Raw genomic sequence first — 17,417 nt, forward strand, 5'->3', positions numbered from 1 at the left:
AGATGGAGTGCAGCGCTGTTGCCGTGCTGTAATGCTTACGGGACCCATGCGGATTATCGGCAAATGAATAGCTATTCCTGGCGCGACAGAAGCGAAGTCGATCTATTCGATTCACCTTTGTTGGCATCCTTACCTGGCTTTAGTCCTTGTAAATTTTCCAGACTTCTGCCGGCTTCTGAGCGAGTGCTTGACAGCATCATAGGCTTTTGATAATTCGTCGACTAATATATGTGGAGATGGTGTGCTGCGCTTTTGTCGTGCTGTTCTGCTTACGGATCCCATGCTGATGATCGGCGCTGGGGAGAAGTACCCAGCAAAATTTGAAGGGGTTCCATGCGATGACGTGATTTCATGGCATCTTTTGCATTGGTTCAAACGAAGTCATGAAAGATCCGATCTTTTCATTAGCATTTAAACCAACGCAACGGAAGTCGTGAAAGATCCGATCTTTTCATTACCATTTGAATTCATGCAAAGGAAGCCGTGAAAGATCCGATCTTTTTGTCAGCATTTGAACCCATTCCATCGAACCAATAGATATGAATTTTGGGTTTTTATTTATACACATTTTTCTAAATATATAAGATTAATTATTTACAATAGGTTTGATGTTGTCGGAGACTCGAAATCACAACCAACGTTGTTAAAACTCTCGTCGTAATGTTATTGCAAAGGGTTGGTGAAAATGACATGCCAAAGCATTGGTGAAAATGACATGTCAAAGCATTGGTGTAAATGACATACTTTGGATCCAAAAATGAATAGCATCTTTTGGGGTCCACGCTCATATAAAATTCATCGATGAAGATGCTAAAAAGATGACATGCCAGATCACTTGCACCTATGATTGAATGGCATCTTTGACATCGAACAGTTTGCTGGGTAAATCCGCAGGCGTCTTTGCTACGGGCGATAAAAGCGAATTCGGTCTGCACGATTCACCATTGCTGGCATTCTTGCCTGTCTTCAGTAGCGGGACCAACCTGTCCATTTTTCGTCTCATCTAGCTTTTTCAGCATTACCATGGAAATTCCATCGGTTTTTAGGGAGTGGTATGACTAACAGTAACGAACACGTTCAACAAATCCAATGCCACATTGAATGTTCTTTTGTGAGGTCTTTTGCTGTTGAGACCTCCGGTTATGTTAGAGGTTACCTTACTGAGTGCTGTGACCGTACTCCTTCTAGCTCGGAAGCAATGTCGGTGGTCAACAAGGTGAAAATGTTCGGAGATTGTTGGTAGTATTATTGCCTCTAGTATCTTTACGACCGATGGCAGGAGAGTTATGGGTCGATGGCTTCCTAAGTGTGCTGATTTCCCAGGTTTGGGGACTATTTGCCCGATCTTCCTCATCATGTCTAGGATTTCAAATGAACTGAGGCATATATTGAACGCATGGGCCAGATATGTGGCACCATTTGGTGCTTCAGCATTTTTATTGCCAGTCCGTCTTGATCAATTGTTGTGGAGCTCTTGGCGGATTTCATACTTTCAGGACATTTACCGTTGTGATGGTGCCTGTGTCTAAGTCTGGCCTTAGGGCACGTGAATCACTGCGAATTTTACTTTTTTCACCATCTGGTATTTGGTGGTCCACTACAAATTGTATGCAGAAGACCGCAGCAGTACAGGATTGTGTTTTTGGTGTTCGGTTCCAAAATGTTAGGGCTATATTGTTTTTTCTCATGATCAGGTATTTGACGTGCTCTAAAAATTGTCTGCAAAAGACCGCTGCAAGACAGTAAGAAGATTTTGATGTTCGGTCCCCAAATGTTTTGTTTATATTGTCTGTGCGCCTTGGATTAGGAAGATTTTTAATTGTTTCCCACAGCTTTTTGGATCAAAGATCTCATTCGTCTAGGTGTTTGTCCCATACATTTCTTTAATGGGCAGTCAAGAACTTTTCGATGTCTGTATTAAGGGTTTAGATCCTTGCATTAGCTGGGCTTTCCTTTCGCCATGGCATTCCTTTGATCTGTGAGGCTTCTGTTGGGAAGTTAGGCCTTATTTTGTTTATCCTACCCGCGAATATGTATTTCCTGCAGGCACGGAGCAGTACTTGCTTAAATGCTTATTCGTTCACTGGGGTATGGTGGAGAACTCATCTTCGGCAAAAATACCCATTACAAAACCCCCTCCTAACCCATTATTTTTACATGGGCATGCCGCGCGATTTATGTAGTTTTTTGGTCACTTAATAAGTAGTTAAATAAATAGCCGCTACTTTTAGTAATTAGTTATTTAACTAATTATTTAATGGATCAAAAAATAACTACTTATTTCGCGCGACATACCCTTGCTAAAAGTGTGGGTTAGTAGGTGATTTTGTAAGGAAAATTTTTGCAGGGATAGGTCCCAGTCTGTCTTATTAAAGAGAGAATGTACATATGTTTCTGTCAAGTTGATTTTGACAATGAAGTTATGATGTTTCGAGTTTAACGCTATGCCCACCTCCACCGTCATTGTAGCAAGGCAAGTTGTATCCATTGGTGACATCCATTGCTTATCACCGAGTAGTCTCTAGGAGTATCCTATTTGATACAGCTTGAACACTCATAATTTACTGGACCTGTAGTGTAATTCTGTAACTAATTTTTCGAAGTGACAAGTCGAGAAAATCCGTATTGGTTTTCTCCGTCCCGGCACGAACCAAATGAGGTCGGACCAGGCATTCCGGAAATGCTGTTCCCAACACAGAACAACGATACGATTTTTGAGAGGTGTACGAGCTTTGCAAACTGTACGTGTTTATGCAAGTATCCATGTGAGTAACTGTAACAATAATTTACTTTCTCATAACTTTAAATAAATTATTAATAACTTTGCGCCAAAATTAAAAATCGCTATATTGGCAATCTCATTTAATAAGACCAACAACAACAAGTCGAATGATTTATTTTGGGAAACAACAACACGAATCCCCCATCCGTCACTTTTGCAAACATTGCTTTCCCACCCACAAACACAACTCTTTTTTCTCTCCCTCTCTCAAACAAAACAAAATTACTCTTTCGTGAGAGAAGAGAGTAAACGATTTAAAATTGAGAGAAACCCAACAACAGACATTTAACAAAATAAGAAGAGTATTTTTATTGCAAAAAAAAAAGATATTTTCGCCGATAATATTCTTTTATATGACCATCTACGGCGGACGGACGGGTGTATGTACATAGGAATGTTCCAATCCAACAATGTGGGACTGGTTAAACAAGTTATACAGAAAGCCGCAAAAAAAAAGAAAAACAAAACTCAAAACGAGAAGATATAACAACAACAGCAAACCAAAGAGTCTGTGGTGTTACAAAACCGAACCGGTAAATAAACGTAGAAAGCAAAGAACTGAAATGTTGTTGGGAAAGGGGTAACCTAAAGTCGAAGAAGAAGAATCAGACGAAGATGAAAACAAACGACTACGACAACGATGAAAATGCTAATGCCGTCCGTGTGGGGTGATATACACAAATAATAACAACAATACGAATGCAGAATGGATGGTTGGTTGAAAATAAAATAATGATGGTTTTTTTTGTATGATTTCTTTCGCTTTTGTTTTCTGCTCTATGACGGACGAACGGTTGGTCGGGCAGTCTGTCGTTTACGGTGAACGTTAGTCATCTCATCGTACGACTGTCTGTGGTTTAGTTGCACGTTTCTTGATTGCTTTTGTTGGTGTTGGCAGCATTTCCCTGCAAACACTTTCTATCGCGTAAGAGCAGGCGAGCTCGCATCAAAATCTTCCGGGAATTACCAACCTAAAGTAGGCGTTTATGCAATGAGAATCGCTACCAAGATTCGCTAACGAATATTACGGATGATCTTAAGAAGAAAATATAAAGAAAAAATTAAAAGCAATTTATTTTTCATTCTTCTTTGTTTTTTGTTTCTTTCAATTGTTGTCTTTGATTTTTACCCTTTTTGTTTTCTTTTCTGATTTGTTATAATTTTTATTTATTCCGTATGTTGTAGTGGTTGTATGCTGGTTCTCATTCACCTTCCTCATTTCACTTGGTAAAACCCGGACAGGTGTTGTGTTTGTCATAGGGATAGGTAAGTCGACTTTCGGTTAATCGATTAATCGACTTCTTGCAGTCAAAAATCTAAAAATCGTAGTCGACTTTTGTCTGGAGGAAAAATCGCATAATCGATTATGTTGTGATCGATTTTCGAGTTTACCCATAGATTGTTTCCTTGGCGGTTTTACACTTTTGGTGGTTTTACAGTTTCAAAAGAAAACTCAATAATCGACGAATAATCGATTTTCTACGGTTATGAAAAAGTCGAGTCTTTAAGACAACTGAAATAATCGCAAGACCGAAAAATCGCATTTTTAATTTTAGACCATAATCGAAATGTCGAAAAATCGATTATTGCTTTCCATTACCTATCCCTAGTTTGACAATACTCATAATATACGTGTCATTTATATCAAAGTTATGTAGAATGTGTATATGAGAATTATATGGAACCAAATCAAAAATTTTAGTAACAATCGCGTGATCGGAAAAATAATATATTATTCGCCTGCACTAACAACAGCAAAACATAATACAAATTCGCGGAAAGGTCGCCGAGATGCATAGCAGATGAATTTTATAAAAAAAAATTCGCTGAAAGATCGCCGGAAAAAAATCTCATCAAAAAATCGTTCAACAATCTTCCAAATGTTTGCAGGGGTATTTTAACTTGACTCTTGTCGGTATGTAGCCGTCGGTCGTCGTCATATCGTGTATAGCACAGAGAGTATGCGTATTGTAGTGTGTGTGTGCGCCTTGTGCCAGCTGATGGAGATTGTGTATTAAGTATTTGCCTCCCTGCCTGGCTAATGGTCCCCTTCCCCAATCCACCAGTTAAATATTCTCTCTGCTTAAAAATTCAGTCATCGTCGTCATTGTTATTGTTGGCCTGTCGTTTTCTCCGTGTTCTCTCTTAACGCTTCTTATTCCCTTCTCTCCCATCAACCACTTCATGTTATTTCCATTTTTATTTATATTTGATATAAATTGCAGATGAGGTGTATAAAAATAATTATTATAACAACAACAACAGCAAATGTTGTTGGCATTATATGGCCACCAGGCAACGTCGACGACAGCAGCAGGATGGAAGGCGGAGGTAGTAGTAACTACACACACAGGGCAATATACAAAAAGCCAACGCAAAATAGCAGCAACAACAACAACAGCGGCAGAATGGAATAAAACACTGGCTACAGTAACAACATAGCAGCGCACCGCGGCGTTAGCAGTGAAAACAAGCAAAAATACAGAAATAACAACAATATGAACTCTGACAACACAGCACATTTATCACGATGCCATGTTGCCACATTTCACTTTGGCAAATTTATTTGTATGTATCTCTCTCGGTGAGTGTGTGTGTGCCATGGGGTTTCTGTTTCCAACTGTTGTTGTTATTGCTGTTTCTTCGTTTTTTTTTTCTTTTTTGCAAAACAACACATTTAATGTTGTTTTTCTCTGCTTCTTCTTCGTCAGCTTCTAGCAAATCAATATGAATTTAAGCTGCTTTAAGTTTCTCGTGTCTGTTATTTTTTAGGTAATTTTTATTTTTTTATTAATAACTTGCTGTTGTTGTAATACGGTGATTTTTATTTATTTTCGTTTTTTGTTGTTGGAATTTTGAAATTATTTTCACGTGTGTCTCTTGGCCATTCATTTACCAAGTATGGCAGGCATAAAAGTGGAAATGGACATTAAAATCGTAAAAATATGTTTTTTATTTTTTTGCTCGATCTAAATTAATGTTTTCAGTTTCGATGAAAATTTAATGCGGTTAATGGTAACTGTTATTGGTTTTTCATTTGTACATTTGCATATTCATTGGACTGACCAATATTATGGAGATTTGGCATAAAGCAATCGCATTTTTTACGCTACACTTTTTCAGAATAAAAAGCAGTTCTGTGGGCCTATTCTCTAACTTTTTAACGACAGTCGATATTGTAATTTTTTTGAAAAACTCATTTTAACAACGTAATTAACAACCTTTGTATTCTGTAAACAAATTTTAACAATTTTTGTTAAAAATGTCGTTATGAAAACAACACAACATAGTAGTTGTTAAAAAATCGACAAAAATATTCAATATTGGATTTGCCTTTGGTTTGTGTGTATGTTTTGTTTATGAAAATATTCAAAATTGAAAGCTTTTGAAAGTTTATAGACAATTTGTCTACATGTTTACAGAATAACACAATCGTTACTGCAAACAATTTTTAGTGTCGACAACGTTGTCGATCCGACGATTGTTAAAAAGTTACAGAATAGGCCTACTGAATTCGATTAGGAACAACAAAGGCAATAAGAATTTTTCTTATAAGAAAACCGAAAAAAAAACTTTGGAAGTTTTACGAAATCTCCTTCCGAATCAACGTTTATAGTAATTTTGACTTGAGGTTGACTCAGCATGTCGTTTTTTCCTGAATTTGATTAGGAACAACAAAGGCGATGAGAATACAGTTAGGCAAGAAAAGTATTGCAAAAACCAAAATTGTAGAAAATTTCATATCAATTGTTCGTTTATGGCAACAAATTTTGTAAAAAATATACGGTTTTTTGTGCAAATCTGTTGCTACAGGTCCTTACAACAATATTGCGTCAAAATATGCAAAGGTTATTTGCGATTTATAACAAATACGGTCAAAAATAAGAATTAACTACTACTTGGGGGTGACAATAAAAGTATTGCAACGTGAAAATCAGTACTTTAAACTATAAAATTTTTGCAATTTTTTGCGGTCATTATGCATTTTTATGACTTTTGCGGCTAATAATAGACTAATAGTATTGAATGTAATAAAGTTCAGTGATAAAAAATGCGGTCATGGAGGGTCTTCAGACTGGTAAAAAACGCATTGGACCATATTAACAATAAACAATGACGAATCGGCCACAGGCAAGTATGCCAAGAATGAATATTTGACTCAATATGTATTCTAGGATAATGGAACAATGCAAAACAGTCCGATTTTGGCTTTGAGAACATCGAAACACCTCTGGAAAGTATATGGAAAAAATTGACACCAGTGTGGTATTTTGAAACAACCTACGACAGAGCACTAGTTCGTCTCTCTATGGTATTGATATGATTTAATTTTTACTAAGTGGATAGATATTATCCTCTGCTATCATAATAAATCCAAAAAATTGCGCCAAATCCAATAAAACCCATCAAATATGGAAATTAAACCCCTACTGGAGAATCTGGAATACCGAGTATTTGGGTACTATATTCTTTACCATGGAAAATAGTATGCCAAATTGGGTTCACGGATATAATAATGATTGGGAAGACATCCCTACTGACATCATTAAGAAATATTTTATAGTCATTAGTCTGAAAGTCGGAAAAATCGATCCCGAAAGCTCAAACAAAGTCAACTACCACCATTCCAAAGACCAGATCATGACATGTTAATCTTATTTGTGTAGATTGCCGATGTAATATAACAACACAAAACTCTTAAATACATCGGGCCAACATCCTGATATCAATCCTCATAAAATGTTTGGGTCCAATTTAACAAAAAATTCCAAAAACAACCTCCAACGAAGGATCAAGATTTACTAAAAATTGGGGAACCAGTATCCTTAGAGTGGAACATACCGAACCTTAATTTTTGGTTTAACTAAGCTCATTAATGCTCTAATGAATGTCCAAAGTGGATAGACGACGCATTAAGGAACATACCTTTGATAATTCTCGAAGAAACCATCGATTTGGCAATTTTTGCAATACTTTTATTGTCACCCCCAAATAGTAGTTAATTCTTATTTTTGACCGTATTTGTTATAAATCGCAAATAACCTTTGCATATTTTGACGGAATATTGTTGTAAGGACCTATAGCAAGATATTTGCACAAAAAACCGTATAGTTTTTAAATAATTTTTGTCATAAACGAACAATTAATATGAAATTTTCTACAATTTTGGTTTTTGCAATACATTTCTTGCCTAACTGTATGTATGAGCATTTTTCTTATAAAAAACTCTGAAAGTTTTACGACAGCATGGTTATCTCCTTCCGATTCAACATTTATAGAAGTTTGGACTTGAGGTTGACTTAGCATGTCGTTTATTCCTGAGAATCTTGGGATTCCACGTAGAATGATAGAAACCACAGCGCAAGCATTGTGCTGGCAGCAAGTGTAGGGCCCAGAAGATATCAGATTCCGAGTTTGGATAAATTGTGCGAAAACGTGACGAAGTGTGGGTTTCCCATAAAATGAGTTGTTTAATACAAAAAATGTGTCCTGCGCCATTTCCAAATGGCCGACTTGGACAGAAGTTGTTTTTATTTATTACATATTATTATTTTTTTTTTTGAAACGCCATCCAAGACTAACGAGAAGAGAAGCTGAAGACAAGCAAAGGACGAGTTGTGGCAACTGAAGAAATTATCCGAAAATGGTTTGCAGATCTAGAACAGTTTTTATTCGACGAAAATTCTTAAATATTTTGGATGACCCATCGAGAATCTTTTACGGCGACTATACCAGTATATTGACGATACCAGGTATATTGAACAAAATTTGAGCAGCGATGCCAAAGACGACGCACAGAGGGGTTAAATCTCAAAAAAACGGAGATTAATTCAAAAAATGAAATTCATTTTGTGATATAACTGTTGTTACATGGTTATAGGGTATAAAATTGCACGTCTCCATCCGAACTGTCAAGATCATATGTTTACTTTTACAGTTACACGTTGTTAAAGTTGAAGAATTTTTAACAATTTCAAAAATAACATAAAAAAATAAATTTTCTTGTGTTTAAAGTGTAATATCTTTTTTCTGTGCATCAATAGTGGCCATTATAGAATGGAATCGTCAATTTCAGGTAGTTATCAGAATTTTAGAAAAATATAATTATAGCAAAACTAGTTTAGACACATATTCAAAATTAATTTAAAATGTATCCATATTTTCCCTATTTTGGAAAAGTATATAGAGTATTAAAAAAAGTAGCGCGAGGTAGCGCGAAAATGATAATTTTGTATTTTAGTCCTGAGTGTTGTCTTTTATTTTTATGGTACCCATTTATGAGGGCTTCGAAAATACGTCTCCAATCCCTTATTATGCACCAAAGCTGTGTTCCGTTATATTGATTGAGGCGGAAACATACCAAAAATATTAACATTAGGCCACCCAAATGCTTCCCTGAATTAATCTCCGTTTTTTTGGGATCTCACTCCACTATGTGACGCTTTAAAGAATGTAGGATGTGACGCTTGGTTCCACATTAAGTGTACCGATTTCAAAAACCTATCATCATATGGGAGCCTATCATGTCAAAATGAGTAATTTTCTACCACACTCTCATGCCGAAGTTCTCCAGGCATAATAGTAAGCCCTAATCTTATAATCACATGCTGGGCAGTGAACGTGGCCCTAAACTCTGACCATCTCTCCATTACCATCAAAATTACAGCGGACCACCACACCTTTACCAAACACTACTCCATTTTACACATTTTTTTTTTTCTTTTTGTTATTAGTTGTTGATTTTTTTTCTATTTCATTATATACATAAATTTTATAAATTCATAGAAGATAAAACAGCACCCCATATGGAACATCTAGCTTAAACAAGCAAATTGACGTTATTTTGTTTATGTTATACATATATACATACATATGTATATTATAATGTTTGTACAAAATTTCGGAATGCGTTTCGGTTCTGCGCCATGTGCCTTATCTCAGGCCGGCTAACTGGAATTCAGTTTCCATCGATCTTCGCCAGGTTGTTCTCGGACGTCCTCTATTCCGTCGACCTTGTGGATTCCATTGGAGACTTGATTTGGCAATATCCGAATCGTCTTTACGTAAAGTATGCCCAATCCATTTTCTCTGCCTAATTTCTGCATCAATTGGGATCATATTGCATGTTGTCATCACATCCTGGTTGCTTATTTGTAATGGCCAAAATATTCGTTCACTTTCCACGTCTCACAGCCATACAAAAGAACTGACTTTACGCTGGTATTAAACATACATATAAATTTTTGCTTTCTGGATATTTCAGAGGATTGCCATACTCTTACAAGTGATGAAATTGCGCGGCGAGCCTTGTTGATCCTACTGCATATGTCTGCATCAATGGATCCAAGGTAAGTAAAATCGTTTACTTCGGAGATAGCTGTGTCATTGAGTAGAACATTATGTAGTTAAGGTTTTTTCCGACAATTTGTTGAGCATCCCACAACTAGAAACAATCTAATCCAGCCAAGATCACCCATATACGTTAACGTGACTGCAACAACAACATATGTTCTCTTTATTCTCATCAGTCGTTGTTTAGCAAAGGAAAGACTCGCTCAGAGAGACTTATGCAAAAAATATTTTGAGCGCCATTAGATCAGGGATAGGCAATGTGCGCTTACTGAGAGCAAGTGAGTGAAAACTTCAATGTAAAATGCATTGAAATGTATGCTCACTTGCTCTCAGTAAGCGCACATCGCCTATCCCTGTATTAGATTCAATGTGAGGCATTGTGAGCGTCGTGAGCGTAAATTTACTCTCGCTCACAACTTGTGTAGACCATTGATGCTCAAAATATTTTGTTCATTAGTCTCTCTGAGCGAGCCATTCCTTTGCTAAACCACGGCAGATGAGAAAAATGGAGACCATATGTTGTTGTTGCAGTCACGTTAACGTATATGGGTGATCTTGGCTGGTGTAGACTCTAACTGGTGGTGAGCGAGAGTAAATTTACGCTCACGACACTCACAATGTATCACACTGATCTAATCAATCCCTACCCAAAGAGAATAAGACAAATTTAAAATAGATTAAAGAAAATGATTTTTGGAAGTTTCTTTAGATGTTGTATTCATTTTTTGAACCTTATGTCCTTAAAACGTTATCCTAGTTTAAACAATTAAAAAAATAGAACATTAAAGAATATTCAGTTATTTATTTTGTAACGGAAACCGAATGAGAATTGAGTGTGCAAAAATATACCATTGTGAGCAGGGCTGATCTACATACATACATATCGCACCTGTTCAACAAAAGGGTAGTAACTCAAAATTTTGAAATTTTCACTTTTCAACAAAAAACGATACATAAAAATCAACTCCACCTACTGTAAAAAACTCCCATTGTTTTGTCGACTCTTTCGTCAAAAAAACCGATAAGTCAATTGTCATCTCTTCAGAATAACTACTCTGTATCGACAAAAGAGACTTATTTCAAGTTGCGCCCACATGTTTCAGGCATTTACATCGCGATTTTTTCAGCAAAAGAGTAGTATTTCGAATTGTTCCACCGCGACAAGTTTTACGAAAACTGATTGTTATTTTTCTGTGTTTAGAGCGGTTTTCCGGATGACTGTTTTTTGTCTGTGGAGGACAATTATGGACATGTTTGCAGCCACATTCCCATCCTAGTGACAGTTGAGGAACCAAGAGATTTCTTTCGCCTAAGAAGATTTCAGTGTAACAATCCTCAAAGTGACAAAACGCAACATTCCTGCGGAAAGTATTTCTCTCATGAAACCCAATTTCCACACATGTCGTCGCGTCTGGCATAACAGTGCGACCAAATATTATATATCAACGGCTCAACGCAGAAAACAGAAAAACAGACTCTTGTTCTCGAGCACAGGAGCTCCAAGTTGGTATAACATCATTAGTCCACAATCAAAAGTTATTCAGATTCCAAAAAGAATGCAGATATCCCCGCGAGAGCCTTCATTGACGAACTGCACTAAGTTACCAAAAAGCGTGCTATGCAGTTCTGGCGCCCAATTAGTTTAGAATACACCCTCGAAATGTGATTTTCAGTCCATCTTTTTCACATCCAATGAAGTCGAGGGAATTACATCCAGTTCCAAACCATCAGACGTCGATTAACTTATGTCCAGTTCCAAAACATCACAAACCTTTGGTTCAGAGGGCATTTCCATGGTAATGATAAAGAAGTTTGAAGCTGTTGGTTTGAGTTTCCGTGCAAAACACCTGGAATTATCATTGCTCAGTTCGTAATTCATCACCTCTGAAAAGTGACTCGAAAAATTACACATAAATTTGAACCGCCCGATTTCCCTTCTTTCACATGCAGCAAAGGTTCGATTCCTGAAACTCCCACTTAAACTCGGTTTCAGCGAAGCTCATAGCACGGCTTTGCTATTGAGAATAGTCCAAATCAGTGACGACCACCCGCATGGACCACATTGTGGCAGTCATTTAACAGACCAAGGCTTTTGATACGGTCGACATGACGATACTGATTTCTGACATCATAAATTCCATTAGGACGTCGAATGTTGTTTTGCTGTCTAAAAGGAAGGCTTGCCTTCCCACACGACCAATATGCTGTATTTTAACTTGTTCACGGGTTGTATGGAAGATATGTAAGAGATCCGAACTTATGGACAGAGTTTTGGCACATGGTTATCTTTGGAGGTCATCACAGGTTGAGCGTTTTTGTACTGTGTGTTACATTGTGCGAGGTCATTGCTGTGATCGTAATCGAGGGTAATTTTTCTTGATTTTGTTTTTATGTAACTTCTTATCATCCACGGGATCCCCGTGGACCAAAAATGCAGTTGCCCTAAAATAAACAACTACATAGAAAGAAACATATACGGATAATGTTACGGTGCAGGTCCAAAATAAAGATGACGAACCGGAGATCTCAAAGGACAACGATATAGCCAAGATTAGTGTAAACCAGGTGACAGGACCGAAGTTTCAGATGGAAACTGGGGTACATAAGGAAATTCCAGAGAACTTACCGTTATGTAACCCGACTCGAACTTCAGGTGGAAAAAGATCTGCCCTCCTGCCCTGTTGTTGCTCAAGCCAAGAATCTGCGGTGGCAAACAAAACAAAAATTGACGAAATTTACCACCCCAAGCAAGAAGGTGAAGCCAAACTCTGCTTCGAAGCCTAATCCGACCCAGAAGGGTATGAAGAAGTCTTCTGAGAAGACGGACTAAGCTTCATAGCAAAAAAAACTATGAAGCGGATTCGTTCTTCCGGAAGCCGCCAGCCTTGTCCCAAGTAGACAAAGGTTTCTCAGGTGGTCAACCCATCAACCTCCTCTGCAGATGCCCTTGCCCAGAAACTCAGGTAGAAGGCTACAACCTCCTCGGGGAAAGTTGCCTTGAAGGCACATGGACAAAGGCGTAATAAAACTTATTCCAGACTAGCCCCAATGATGTCCGTTGTTTGCTTGTTTGAGAGCATGCCAAAATTGCTTTCTCTTTTACTACTTTCTCCTCGAAAAATTTCGTGGTGTAAAAAGTGGAAAATCTGTCAAGCTGCTGATTTGACATTTATTTGACAAGTAAGGCAAAAGAAAAAATAAAACAACAGGCATTGTCAAAGCAAAATAAAAAGAAATAAAATAGAATAAGTATAAATATTAAAAAAAATTTAAACCAATGAAATAAAAAACAGTGCCATCTATTTTGTTTGTTGTTATTTTTTTAAGCAGCCATGATTGTTTTTTTGACATCGCTGCAAGATCTACCATTTTTCCGTTCCTTTACTTTTGTACAAAACTTTTTACATGAGAGCAATTTTGGCAGTTTTCTCTTTTGCTACTTTTACTATTAAAAAAGTAAAGGACCAAAGCTAATAAAATAAAAGAATAAAAAAGAAAAGGGAAACCTAGTTCGAAATTGGTTCGGTCTTCTTTATTCTTTTATTATGTGAGAAATGAAGCAGGAAAAGGTAAGGTAGAAACACAATGGTAGAAACACAATGAAATACGCCGCTTTATCACGCACAGTTTCATGTAAAAGACTAAAGGCAAAGTACTACCTAATTCAAATGAATTAGACAGCATTTGAATTAGGTAGTACTTGGCCTTTAATCTTTTACATGAAAGTGAGCGTGGAAAAAGCGGCGTATTTCATTCTATTCACACCTTAAAGGCCTGCGTACATAAGCTGCCTTGCCTGCTTACCTTGCTTACTTCTGATAAAAGAATAAAAAAGAAAGGGGTTGCCCTTTCCTTTTTTATTCTTTTATTAGAAGTAAGGAAGGCAACCAGGCGAGGCAGCTTATGTACCTAAAGGTGCGAACAGAATGAAATACGCCGCTTTTTTCACGCTCAGTTTCATGTAAAAGATTAAAGGCCAAGTACTACCTAATTCAAATGCTGCCTTATTCATTTGAATTAGGTAGTACTTGGCATTAAAGGCCTGCGTACATAAGCTGCTCTGCCTGATTGCCTTGCTTTGCTGCTTCAATAAAAAAATAAAAGAACAAAGAAGGCCGACCCAATTTCCAACTGATGGCAACCCAGTTCGAAATTTCGTCTTTATTCTATTATTTTTATTATGTCAGAAATGAAGCAGGTAAGCAAGGCAATCAGGCAAAGCAGCTTATGTACGCAGGCCTTTAGTCTTTTACATGAAACTGAGCGTGATAAAGCGGCGTATTTCATTGTGTTTCTACCTTTATTCTCTTATCAGGCCTGGGTACATAAGCTGCCTCGCCTGGTTGCCTTGCTTTCCTGCTTCATTTCTGACATAACATAAAAGAAAAGAATAAAGAAGGTCGAGCCAATTTCGAACTAGGTTGCCCTTTTCTTCTTTATTCTATTTTTGTTATGTCAGAAATGAAGCAGGAAAGCAAGGCAACCAGGCGAGGCAGCTTATGTTTAAGTAAAGTTTTGTGCCATTTCTGGTAGATGAATAAAAGACAAAGTTTCAATTTTTCTCTATTCTTCTACAAGAAATGACACAAAACTTTAAGCCCTAAACACATCCAACTGTTGTTTTGAAGTTTTGTGTCGTCCGTCGTCGTCGATTTAAGCTGAAAAAACATCCAACGTTTGAGTAAAGTTTTGTGATGGGCGTTGAGAAAAAACAGCAACAACCGGGCGACGCCGACACCAAAGTCCAGCGTTTATATGTTTGCCGGCATATATTTCAAATGAATTTGAATTTTTCGGCATAATTTCCAACAGTGTAAAAACGACCAAAACGACACAAAACTTTACCCAAACGTTGGATGTGTTTTATGTTCGGCGCTAAACATTTAAGAAATGTAAAAATATAATATAATTCCTCCCCAAACATTGTTATTATATACTTTTAATTGAAAAATGAGAAACAAATAAAAAAACAAGAATAAAGGCCTGAGTACATAAGCTGCTTTGCCTGATTGCCTTGCTTTGCTGCTTCAATAAAAAATAAAAGAACAAAGAAGGCCGACCCAATTTCCAACTGATGGCAACCCAGTTCGAAATTTCGTCTTTATTCTATTATTTTTATTACGTCAGAAATGAAGTAGGAAAGCAAAGCAACCAGGCAAAGTAGCTTATGTACGCAGGCCTTAAAGGCCTGGGTACATAAGCTGCCTCGCCTGGCTGCCTTGCTTTCCTGCTTCATTTCTGACATAATAAAAATAAAAGAATAAAGAAGGCCGAGCAAATTTCAAACTGGGTTGCCCTTTTCTTTTTTATTATTTTATCAAAAGCAAGGCAAGCAGGCGAGGCAGCTTATGTACCTAGGCCTTAACATAAAAAATGAGTCAATGTGTTTGTATACCATTGGTCTGTTCCAGAACTGCAAGAATCTACTAATTTTTACTATTTTTTCCGATAACATAAAGGAAAAATTGTTATCGTAGTAAAAAATAGTAGCTTCTTGCAGGTTCTGGAACAGAGCACATGTTAAAAATGAAATAAAGCGCTCGGCACATACGGTGCGTTGAGCGTTGCGTTACAACAACCACATGAAAAAAGTGTAAGTAAAGCCAAGTTTTTTGAAAAACAACAATATGGCTGACGCATTAAAGTTAAAAACAATTTAACTGTTTTGGGACAACGCGTGTCCCAACCTGTCACTAAACGGACCGTATGTGCCGAGGGCTTAACAACGCCGCACAGTGGTCGAAATCACTTATCTAGCGGCGCGAAATTAATAACTTGGAAACGAATGAAGATATCTTTCTGAAATTTTGCACAAACTCAGTGTCCGTGGGTAATACTGTACTAAATATTAACAATATCGGCTAATATTTTGGTATAGCCCCCATATAACGGTACCTCCTGATATTCGGTATTTTGAGGATTTAACCAACCTTTCCTTCCAAATTAGTTGGAATTTCGTACTTAGGGTTTCTAGTGATCACTAAACCTTTCCACCAAAAATTGTGGACATAGGTCCACGTTTGGTTATAGACCCCTTTTAAGGTGTCTCCCGATTTTCAGTATTTTGGGGAGTTTAAAGCTAAATTTTCCGGCCAAATTAGGCTTGATTTGGTATTTGGGGTTCCCAGTGGACACAAACATTCTCCACCAAAAACTGTGGACATAGGTCTACGTTCTGATATTGTCCTCATATAACGGTACCTCCCAATATTCGGTATTGTTAGGATTTTGTCAACATTTTCAGACCAAATAAGCTGAATTTTGGCATAGGAGGTTCTCGTTGCTTATACATCTTCCCCACAAAAAATTGTGAACATAGGTCTACATTTTGATATAGCCCCCATATAACTGTACCGACAAATTTTGGGTATTTTGAGGATTTAAAGGCCTGGGTACATAAGCTGCCTCGCCTGGTTGCCTTGCTTTCCTGCTTCATTTCTGACATAACAACAATAAAAGAATAAAGAAGACCATTTATCAGCAAGATTTGCAGCTAAATTGTGGTTATTCGAAATCTAGGAAGTCCAAATTAATTAGTAAAACAAAAATTAGACTGGACCTTTGTAGTTACGCTCCATCTAACAAAAGTATATTGTACTAAAAACATAAAAAAATAATAATTGTTGTGTATTTATTTCAGCTAAAGTCCATACTTTGTTACTTCAAAATTTGAAGAAACAAAATGTTTAACAGTGGGTATTGAAATTGATTACTACGAGCGGAGGCAGAGAATACTATAGTTTCGGAAGCAGCCAAACTTCCTCATCAGTTCTCTTAACCGCTGACTCTGTATCAATAAACAGGTCAATAAGAGTGACCAGAAAATTAAACAGAACGAGAAATTTTCTGTATCCTCCTAAATCTGTTCACCGCACAATTGAGTCAGAATAATCAAAATCATATACCCACTACTGTTTTTATGCTGTCTTTGCATCGCAAAGAAGACAAGCAAAAGTAGTGTTGTTTGCAATAAGCAGAGATCACAACAAAATGTTGTTTTTGCTTTATGCGTAGTCAACAAGTAAGGCCGTGCTGATTGCCTGTTATTGTTGTTGGCTTTGTATTGTTGGACTGCCTCCGCTCGTAGTAATCAATTTCAATACCCACTGTTAAACATTTTGTTTCTTCAAATTTTGAAGCAACAAAGTATGGACTTTAGCTGAAATAAATACACAACAAGTATTATTTTGCAGTCCAACAATACAAAGCCAACAAAAACAATAATTTTTGAAAATTTATTGCTATATAACTAAGTAAATTCAGGCCCCAAACATTTTTTTTT

The sequence above is a fragment of the Musca autumnalis genome, unplaced genomic scaffold (genome assembly GCF_047663935.1).
Source record: "Musca autumnalis isolate F117 unplaced genomic scaffold, ASM4766393v1 scaffold_3, whole genome shotgun sequence".
Classification (NCBI taxonomy): Eukaryota; Metazoa; Arthropoda; class Insecta; order Diptera; family Muscidae; genus Musca; species Musca autumnalis.